Source organism: Felis catus, chromosome B2, assembly GCF_018350175.1.
Source record: "Felis catus isolate Fca126 chromosome B2, F.catus_Fca126_mat1.0, whole genome shotgun sequence".
Lineage (NCBI taxonomy): Eukaryota > Metazoa > Chordata > Mammalia > Carnivora > Felidae > Felis > Felis catus.
Window position 1 is genome coordinate 70,875,028 of NC_058372.1, and position 11,550 is coordinate 70,886,577.

At 34.2% G+C, this 11,550-nt stretch overlaps 1 pseudogene; it reads right to left on the reverse strand.

Annotated features, from left to right (window-relative positions):
* Positions 1-223: 223 nt before the first annotated feature.
* On the reverse strand, positions 224-323 carry LOC111560673 (annotated as a pseudogene).
* Between the last annotated feature and the right edge of the window lie 11,227 nt (positions 324-11,550).

Sequence of the window (11,550 nt, forward strand, 5' to 3'; positions counted from 1 at the left end):
TGTTAGTCTGGCTAGAAGCTTATTGATTTCATTGATCTCTTCAAAGATCCAGGTTTGATTTTGTTGATTTTTTCCTATTGGTATCCCATTTTTTCCTGTTTTGATTTCTGCTGTAATTCTTTTTTTATGTAATCTGTGACAATTTTTTAAATTACATTTTCATTTTAATTCCAATACAGTTAACACGCAGTATTATATTAGTTTCAGGTGTACAATATAGTGAAAAACTATGGAACACTTTAGAAATTTGTGTGTCATTCTTTCACAAGGACCATGCTAATCTCTGTATCTTTCCCACTTTTTAAAATATATGTGTTGCTGAAGGGAGTACTCTGCTCTAATTCTTATTATTTCTTTTCTTCTGCTTACTTTAGATTTAATTTGCTTATCTTTTCCCAGGTTTCTCAGTGTACATTTGTATTGTTGACTTCAGCTCTTTTATCTTTTTTAAATGTATGCATTCAATGCTGTAAAGTTCCCCCTAAACACTGCTTTCACTGCATTTCACAAGTTTTGATAAATTGTGCTTTCATTTTCATTTAATTCAAAATATTAAACAATTTCTCTTAATATTTCTTCTTTGATCCCTCTGTTGTTTAGAAGTGTGTTGTTTGATCTCCATATATTTTGGGACTTTCCAATTATCTTTCTGTTATTGATTTCTAATTTAGTTCCATTGTGGTCTGAGAGCAGACATTGATTTCTATTGTTTAAAAAAAATTTTTTTTAATGTTTTATTTATTTCTGAGACAGAGAGGGACAGAGCATGAGCAGGGGAGGGGCAGAGAGAGAGGGAGACACAGAATCCGAAACAGGCTCCAGGCTCTGAGCTGTCAGCACAGAGCCTGATGCAGCGCTTGAACTCATGGACCCCAAGATCTTGACCTGAGCCGAAGTCGGACGCTATGCCGACTGAGCCACCCAGGTGCCCCAGATTTCTATTGTTTTAAATTAAGGTGTGTTTTATGGCCCAGAATGTGGTCTGTCTTGGTGAATGTTCCATGTGAACTTGAGAAGAATGTATATTCTGTTGTTGTTGGATGAAATAGGATATAGCTGTCAATTATGTCATTGATTATTGGTATTGTTGAGTCCAACTGTATCTTTCTGATTTTCTGCCTGCTGAATATGTTCATTTCTGGTAGAGGGGTATTGAAGTCTCCAACCATGATAGCAAATCCATATATTTCTCTCTTTTCTCAGTTCTGTCAGTTTTGCCTTATGTCGTTTGACACTCTGTTTTAGGTGAATACACATTAAAGGCTGTTATGTCTTCTTGAAGAATTAACGACTTTGTCATTATGTAATGCCTATCTTTATCTCTGATAACTTTCTTTGCTTTGGTGTCTGCTATGTTTGTAATTAATATAGCTACTCTTGTTCTTTTTTAATTAGTGTTCACACTGCATATATTTCTCCATCCACTAAGTTTTAATCTATATTTGTCTTTATATGTTTTTAAATTTATATTTAATTCCCAATTATCTTTTAATTTATATTTGTCTTTGCATCTATTAATTGGTGCATTTAGAATACTGACATTCAAAATGATTATTGATACAGTTGGATCAATATTTACCATATTTGTTACTTTCTTCTACTTGTCTTTATTCTTTGTTCCTATTTTTGTCTTCCACTCTTTTTCTGCTTTTTATGGCTTTAATTGAACGTTTTATATGGTACCATTTTCTCTCCTTTTGTAGCATATCAATTTTATATATATATATATATATATATAGAGAGAGAGAGAGAGAGAGAGGTATTTTTTTTTTACTTTTCTCCGTTGTTGCCCTAGAGTTTGCCATATACATTTACAACTAATCCAAGTCCACTTTCAAATTACTCTATACAACTTCACAGATAGTGTGAATACCTTATAATAACAAAATAATCCTAATTATGCCATCAATCCTATGTATGCCATCATACATTTCACTTATATATAAGCATACACAATCATATGTATGCATAACATAGGCATACATACATACATAGGAATATATCATCAAATACGTTGTTGCTATTGTTATTTTGAGCAAACTTATTAGATCAATTAAGAATAAGATAAACAAATTTTTTATTTTATCTTCATTTATTCCTTCTTCACTGCTCTTCTTTTCTTTATGTAGATTTAAGTTTCTAACCCACATTTTTTTCTTTCTCGCTAAAGACCTTCTTTTAACATTTATTGTAGGCACATTTACCAACAACAAATTCCCTTAATATCAGTTTGTCTGAGGAAGTCTTTGTTTCTCCTTCACTTTTAGAGGATAATTTCACAGGATACAGAATTCCAGGTAGATTTTTTTTTTCTGTTAATACTTTAAGTATTTCACTCTACTCTTACATAGTTTCTTAGGAGAAGTTGGATATAATTATTAAATTTTTTCCTCTATAGGTATGGTGTTTTTTCTCCCTGGCTTTTTGCAGAATTTTTTCTTTATTTTTGGTTTTCTGTAGTTTGACAATGATATGTTTAGGTGTAAGAGTTTTGGGTTTTATCCTTCTTGGTATTCTCTGAGATTCCTGGATTTGTGGATTGGTGTCTGACATTAGAGAAAAATTCTTGATCATTATTTTTTCAAATATTTCTCTTATTCCATTCTCTCTTTCTTCTCCTGGTATTCTCATTATACCTTTTGCAGTTGTCCCACAGTACTTGGATATTCTATTATGTTTTCTATTCTATTATGTTTGTTACAGTATTTTTTCTTTTTTAGTCTCTAGCATTTCTTTTTGATTCTTTCTTAGAACAAAATTTCTATATCTCTGCTTACATTTTTTATCTTTTCCTGCATTCTGTTTATTTTATCTATTGGAGTCCTTGGCATATTAATCATAGTTGTTTAAAATTCCTGGTCTGATAATTCCAACATACCTGGCATGTCTGGTTCTGATGCTTGCCATTTCTTCAAATTGTTTTGGGTTTGTTGTTGTTACTGTTATTGTTTTGGGGCGGTTAGCCTTTTTAGTATGCTTTGTACTTTTTTTTTTAAGTTTATTTATTTTGAGAGAAAAAGAGCATGAGCAGGGAAGGGGCAGAGAGAGAGAGAGAGAGAGAATCCCAAGCAGGTCCCGTACTGTCAGCATGGAGCCCACTGCAGAGCTTGAACTCATGAGCTGTGAGATCATGACCTGAGCCAAAAACCAAGAGTTGGACGCTTAACTGACTGAGCCACCCAGGCGCCTCTGTACTTTTTTATTGATAGCCAGACTTCATGGCTGTTTATAGGCAATAAGCTGGGGGAAGTCTTGGTGCTCATCTCATTTGTGGTCTGTTTCATCGATCATTGTCACTCGTTTCCTGAAGTCCAATTTCTTGAAAACCAGCAATTCATATATTTATTCAGTTTTTTAATTTGTTTTAGGCAGGAGAGTAAATCCAGTCCCTGCTATTCCATTTTGGCTGGAAGCAGAAGTACATTCTTCCACTTTAAAAATATTTATCTCATCCAAATTTGACTAACTTATCTCTCTTACATTATGCTTATTTTTTAGTAATATTTTAAAACTTTGACACTAAAAAAATCTGACTTTCCCCCGAGAGGAGAAAAAAGCTTTTCATTGTTGTATTCATCTTGGTGCTTGACTCATACAATTTTTACCCATCAGCTTCATAAAAGGTCTTCAGTGTAAGCTATTGGGATCAATTTGACAGTAAGACTTTGTATGATGAATGCATTCCCTAATTGTGGAAAAAAAAAAGGAAAAGAAAAAGAAAAAAAACCTAAGCAAAAGATTTAACTGCTGTGCCTAATTCTTCTTTGCCACTGTACTGCTTTTGCAAAAAAAGGTTGGAAACCAGCCATGTTTTCTTTTGTGTCCATTTCCCCCCCCCCCCCGTATTGATTAGTTGAGAAGTCATAAAGACATATTTCTTAACCATTTAGACAAGGAAAGATGTAAATTCTTCTACAATTATTTATGTAAAGTATACATTTGTCGATCAAATCTACCATAAAATCAAGAGCTAAAATTTGAACATTAGACAAATTTAAGTTTGACTTCTTTGGGGCTGTCAGTGAGGACAGACTATAATATTTAGGGCTTGTTCATTCCTTTTGTGTGCTGGCATGTACCCTTCTGGGGTTTATACTGGCAGGCAAAGCTCCTCTCTTTTGCTGTTCTATCTTCCAGTGAGCATTATACCTACTGGCAGCTGAGAATATCACATTATGGAAGATATATAGACTTCAGTGGCAAGGAAAAGGCTGTTTCATGAAAAGGCAAGTTCATGGCATATGTATCATTGCCGAATAGTTTCTTAACCTGGACCAGATACACAGGTGCTTTGAAATCTAAGAACATTTTTAAATTGTATGCAAATGTTGTATATGTGTTTATACTTTCTGTACATAGAATCCATAACTTTTATTTATACTCAAAGAGAGTGTTAAATGATGAGTCCTTCACATAGTCTGACTGCAGAGGGGAGCAATAGAACAACCAGACGTACTGCCAAAGTAATATAGAATTACACCCCCATAAAATTATCCTCAGAATAAATTAAGAATCTCTATCACTCAAGCCTCAGAGTGGACATTTTGTGGCCCAGTGATCTCCTGCCACAACCCAAATTATAGCTGGTAATTTAACACCAAGATAATCAGCTCTTCTTGTGCCTTAAAAATATAACCATTCCTGTGTTTGGTTTTTATTTTTTTTCTGTCACGTTAAAACAGTGTAAATAAATATATATTCAGGTGAAACTTTTGCTCAAAGCTGCAAAACTTTCTAGGAAACTGACATTTAAAAAAAGAAAGAAGGGGCGCCTGGGTGGCACAGTCGGTTAAACATCCGACTTCAGCCAGGTCACGATCTCGCGGTCCGTGAGTTCCAGCCCCGCGTCGGGCTCTGGGCTGATGGCTCAGAGCCTGGAGCCTGTTTCCGATTCTGTGTCTCCCTCTCTCTCTGCCCCTCCCCTGTTCATGCTCTGTCTCTCTCTGTCCCAAAAATAAATAAAAAAAAAAAAAGTTGAAAAAAAAAATAAAAAAAAAAAGAAAGAAAGAAAAGGTTGCTTATCCACATGGTTAACCTTTTAAGTGAAAGCAAGGAGATGTTAGTTAACCAATGTATTGCTAAATCATAAAGCAAGTTTGATAAGATTAATTGCACTATATATCAAGACTTGAATGATTTTTTTAAAGTCACATTTTTCTTCCTCACAGTCAACCATGTCTTTGCTACTTTTCCCTGTCCAGTTAAGCAACACTAAATCTCAAAATGTAGGCTAGTCATTTTAATTACTCTGTAATAAATCGGTGTATCATTATATAGGGGAAGTATTATTATTTCTATGTCATTTCTAACAAAGTGGAACCTTCAAAAAAGCTTATGTTCATAAGAGAAGTCCACCTCCTTGTGTGTTTTTTTTAATGTTTTTATTTATTTTTGAGAGAGAGACAGTGTGAGTGAGTGAGGGGCAGAGAGAGGGAGGCAGGGATCCAAAGCGGGCTCTGCACTGACAGTGGAGAGACCCATGGAGGCCTCCACTAACCAACCATGAGATCATGACCTGAGTTAAAGTCGGACACTTGATTGACTGAGGCACCCAGGCACCGCCCCCCTCCTTATTACTGAATCTGTTTATTAAGCACTATCTTTTGATCTAAAGCTCCCTTTAGCTTCATTTCTGATGCTTGGGGATATTTCTTTGGCAAAAAAGAAGGGTAACAATGAAATCATCCTTCAAAAGAGTATTTCTTCATCCAATCACATTCATTGTTTTTCATGCCATGTCTCAGACTCAACTTAAACTCAGTTCTCTCTTTGGCAGTTTCCCATTTTGATTTCAACTCCAGAATTAAGCAGTATATATCAAAAAAGCAGGTCACTCATAACAACAGAGTCAATAATATACCAAAATAAAATATATTTCAAGGTATTTCCTTTCATCACTGAAGTATTTTACTGCATTATTAATATTTGAAGATATGTCTTATTTGCCAATTTTTCCATACAATAAAAAGAGCTAGAGATTCCAAACTTTTCTACGAAATCTCTCTTTCTTTCTTTGTTTTGGTAAAGAGTACATTTCTTTTAAATTTTGTAAATGAATGAATATTGATTTCTAAAAATGCCAAGTCTTTAAATGAAAGTTCATCCTTTATATATGTTCTTTCTGAAGTTATTACTTTAAATCATTATTTAAGTTTGTCCATTGTATTGATTGTGTTGGGTGAAGTATTTTTTTATCCTAAAAGGAAATTATCATTTATCTATGCAAAATTGATATAAAATGTTAAAGTTAAGGAAAAAAGCTAAATTTAATACCCGAAATTATAATCTCAAAAGCAGTATATGATTGTAAGGAATGCTTTTAATGTGTTCTCTGAATTTTATGGACCATGATAACGATAAAGATAATAAAGTCTGGTTGTGCTTGCATGTGGCTTCCCTTGAACATGGTGGGCAGTTGGTGGCACAGGTGGCAAAAGTGACAAGTTGCAATATCTTAGCATGATATGGGGACTATTTTAAGATCCATCCCTGTGGAAACTTAGGCAGATGAAAGGAACTGAATCTGATCTGTTAGTATCAAGCTACAATACTCCATGCTGCTTTTTACTAAGGTCTTGATAAACAAAGGTATTGGATTACTTTTAAAAAATTAAACATCTTTACATAATGAAATTTTTATTTACAGAAGGTCATACTGACTTTAACATATCATGACACAGTTATTCATAAAACAATATGAAAGATCTAAGAAAGCAATGTATTCCTGACATAGAAACAAATTCTAGATAGGCTATGAAATTTAATTAAATAAAATATTATAAAATAAAATGTCCCAATAGTGTTGCAACTCTGAGCTAAAGATCACCTAAATATTGCTGGTTGGGCTAAGTGATACTGGAAGAAAAATGAGGATATAAAAGGACCAGTAATGGCAGGCTCTATTTATTGTTTGCTTTAGTAATGATCTTATCATCTCAATTATCACTAGCTTCAAAGCATACAGTTTTCAATTTTTCCAGAGCCAGGACATTCAAATATTTTAAAATTGGAGATTTCTTCTTGTTTCAATCCCAATTAATTTCCAATCTCTGTGACCATTTTTTTTTAAAGTAATTTCTATGCTCAACATGCTTGAACTCACAACTCCAAGATCAAGAGCCACATGTTCTATTGGCTGAGCCAACCAGGCATCCTTCTATGACAGTTCTTAAAAAGTGGCAGTGGAACTCATTTAATGATCACCAATTGTTTTCAATAGGCCTCCTGGTGGAAAACTCTTATAAAAACTTTTAAAACATTTTTTAAAAGATAACTTTTAAAAATACGGTGGCAGAAACTTACAGAACCGTCAATCTACAATGTGTATTAACTAATCATGTCCTAGAAGTTTTAGAGGATAAAGAAAACAAAATTATTTGTTAAGCAATTCAATTGGACCTGGGTATATTTAATTCAACCACATTTTTTTTTAGAACCATATATTTGAAAAACAGATACTCAAGTCACAACTAGCAATCTGTTGGAAGCACAGAAAAAATACATGAATCCCTCAATTATAAGTTGCCAGCAATTTTGAGACACCTCATCCATTTTACAGTAGCTTTTAAGGAGGAAAAAAACTATATTAAATGAAGATATTTTTTTAACTTGCCAATATCTTTTATCCATATAATTAGGGTTTTTTTTTCTTTCAGCAGCAAATCAGAATTTGAGAGTAAATTTTCTGCATGTCTGACATCTAAGAAGTCTGCACTATGTTGGGTATTTTCAGTTATGGATAATACCATAGTGACCAACTGCATTTCATAGTTCCTGCCCAAACCTTGACCTCTTTAACGTCTTAAGGCTTGATAGAATTTCCTAGGCACATTGAGGAATATGTGTTTTTCCTGCATTTTCTGTTTGGGTAAAATCATAGGTTTTTTTGTAAATTAAAAATTACTTTTCTTAAGCCAGCTGGGAGCTTTTGACAGATAGATGTTCAATGCTTTAGTTAATGGCTTTCACTTCACATAAACAAGATCCCCATTTAACTTAAAATTCAACAGCAAATAACAAGATTGAACAGATTCCTTCTAAATACAGGTTGGCACATGCACAGACAATGACAATGTACTGTTTTTGTTTTTTGTTTTTTTCCCCTTCTTTCTCTGATGGCTGGGAAGGTTTTAAGAAAATATCACTGTAAAATATAACCCAACTCTAGGTGCATTAAGTGTGAAGACAGAAAACTAGAATGGAGAAAATATAGTATGTTTCAACTTTTTTCTTTGCCATTTTGTAAATCAGTCTGTATTCTCAGATTTTTTTTTTTAAATGTTTATTTTTGAGAGAGGAAGACAGAGACAGAGTGTGAATGGGGAGGGGCAGAGAGAGAGGGATACACAGAATCTCAAGCAGGCTTCAGGCTCTGAACTGTCAGCACAGAGCCTGACGCAGGGCTTGGACTGATGAACTGAGATTATGACCTGAGCTGAAGTCGGACACTTAACCGACTAAGCCACGCCCCCCCCTGCTTTTTTAAAAAAAATATTTATTTATTTTTGAGAGAGAGAGAGAGAGAGAGAGACAGAATGGGAGTGGGGGAGGGGCAGAGAGAGAGGGAGACAGAATCTGAAGCAAGAGTTCTCAGATCTTCTGTGTTCCTTTTGAATATTACAGCTATGGCAGCACATTTGAAATAGTTAAAGACTTGAAGAAAAAAATAAGAGCAATAATTGGGACATAATCAATGGGAACTTTATAACAACAACTCATAGTATCTATAAAAGCAGAGAAAGTAATCAGACAGTTTACTTAGTTGTTCTTTCAACACTATGTTGTTGATGCCTTGACTACAGATTCTTTAATACTCACTAGGTAAAGTTCTTGCATGCATATGTCCCATGATTTTTTTTCTTTGTTGCTAGTTTAATAAGGAGCCCCTTATTCCTACTCTACATTTTCCCACTTGGTCTACTCAGCTCAGCATCCCATCTGACAGATACCATCTTAACCATGTAAACCATAATTGTGGCAGATGTTGGTCGGATGGCAAAAGAGATATCAATTTTACCATATTAAGGTGACAGAAAAATTAAATTGGCTTATGTAATCTAAGGAAATACTGAACAACCAAATAATAAGCCAGGAATCACTGAGTCTGAGGAAACACTGGGAACATGGGCAGAGGCCCTGGACCAATTTAATTATGTGAGTGAAAAGGGGGCATTTTCTAGAAGAGGACTATTAATCATACACTTCCAGATGTCCCCTACAAAGCAAAAATAAAGTTTATGCATTGCTTATAATCTGTGAAGATGTTGTGATGCTTCAGTTGTGAAAATTTGGTGTACAAGAATTATAATTAGGTTCAATAAAATAAAGTGTTGCAACAGTGAATCACTGACATATTCTGAAATTTTGCTCACCAATACTCTCACCAATGCTAACTTTTAAAAGTTCAAAAAGTCATTAGATATGGCAAAAGTTAGATTGATATTAAAATATTTCTTCCTCAATTCCTGTGATCATTCACTCCATCTTCAACTGAATACTTTTCTTTTTCTTCTTCTTCTTCTTCTTCTTCTTCTTCTTCTTCTTCTTCTTCTTTTGTTCATAGTCTATAAATATTTTGAGACTGCGTTGTTTTATAATCTAAGGGAGGACAAAATTGTCAGGACAAATGTGTTTCATAATTTCCTAATGTTGTTAGTAAATATCTTAAAAATAAGAGGAGCAAGGGAGTGTTGCTCCCAGGTGAACAGGAAGAAAACCAAACAACTATTAACAACAGAAAGAAACGTATTTTCCAGAAGAATACACTGGTGATGTGGGAGCAGACAAGCAAAGGAAAATTATTTGGGAATAACTTTTTAAAGTCAGATGTATTAAAATCATCAGAACAAAGAAAACATGAAAATCAAAGTTTATGGAGCTCATTACATCTTAACCAATAATGTTCACATCCAGCCTATTATTATCCCTGTTGGATCACATGGCTGCCAATGCCAGAGCTAGGGTATGAATCCACATCCTCTGGCAACAAATTAATGTACCTTTTCTTACTCTATAATGCCTCCCCCTCAAGCTCTTTACATATTTGAGATCAGGCATGCTTTCTATGTACTGAGAATCAGAAGTTCTACCCCCAGAACCTATTAGCTCAGCGATATCAAGCAAGTTACTTTAACCTCTTTGCACTTCACATGACTCATCTATGCAATGAGAAGGAGATCTTTCCTGTCACTACTGAGTTGTTGGAAGATAAAGTAAGATAGTGCTTTTTAACAATAACATGTACACATATAAGGGATTGTTATAATTGAAATGCATAAAGAAAATGGTTGATGAGATTTACCAGCCACTAGATATTAGCTTTAAGGACTCATGATAGCAATAGTTGGAAGTAATTTCTCTCTCAATTAGGCACCCATTGGGCCATTGTGGAGTTCGTATTGCATCTAGTTTATGTCTCCTCACCTTGAGGATGCCGTGAAATGGGGAAGTTCAGAATAGTTTAATAATATGATTAAAGCGGTGAATAAATAAGACCCATGAGAACAGGTAGAAGGAGTTGGAATTAATTAGTTTGGAGACAATAATTGCCTCCTAATACATGAGGCATTATCATAAGAAAAATGTAGAGCGACTTTTATCCAACTTCTCTGATAAATGACTTGAAAGTAACCATGAAAATATAGTACAGACATAAGAAAGAATTTATTGATAGGGTTTTTTGTTAAATATTAAAATAAGCTATAAAAAGAAGATGTGAAGCCTCTTTTGTTGATGACTTTTCCACAGAAAAATAGACAACACATCAATTTGGTTTTGGCAGGGAACAGATATACTTGCAATCAGGAAACTAAAAGTCTGAACTATTGAGATTTTCTCTCAGCTCTCAATTCTACAGTTCTCTGGCTAACACACTTGAATTATCACAACATAGGTAGATAGCAAATTTTTCTAGTTATCCTTGTCCAAATGTACTCACTACATGACTCTGCTACTATCCTAATATATATATCTAGTTTGTTTGTTTTGTTGTTTGTTTCAGACGGTGTGATAAATGCAGAGGTTGAGTTAATCTAACTCTCTGGTCCATGGCACAGTATCATCATTAATCTGAGCAAGGCAAAAAAGCAATTTTAAATGGATTTCTTCCCCTGATCACATTCTTCACTCCTATCTTCCCCTCCCCAACAGATAACTGCTCTAATGTGTTTAATGTGTATTCTTAAGTTTAAATGTGTCTTTGGAAATAAGTAGTATTTTTTTTTTGGTGTGGATTTTAAAATGTATGCAAATAGATCTCATGTATTTTCTTCCATTTTCTCCAAGCATTATGTTTTAAGAGTGATGTTGTTTTTAACTGCGGGGTCATATTCAGCAGTGTTCATCCACAGCCTTCTCCTTTCTCTAATGGTAGGCAACGAGGTTGTTTCCAATTTCCTGCTTCCACAGTGTTGTGAAAAACATACTCTCTTACATGTTTCTTATTGTAAGGTTTCTCTCTCTCCCTTTTACTTTAGAAGTGTGATTGGATAATCAAACATAATTGGTACATCTGCAAATACTTTGCCAGATTGTACTCCAAAATGGCAGTGT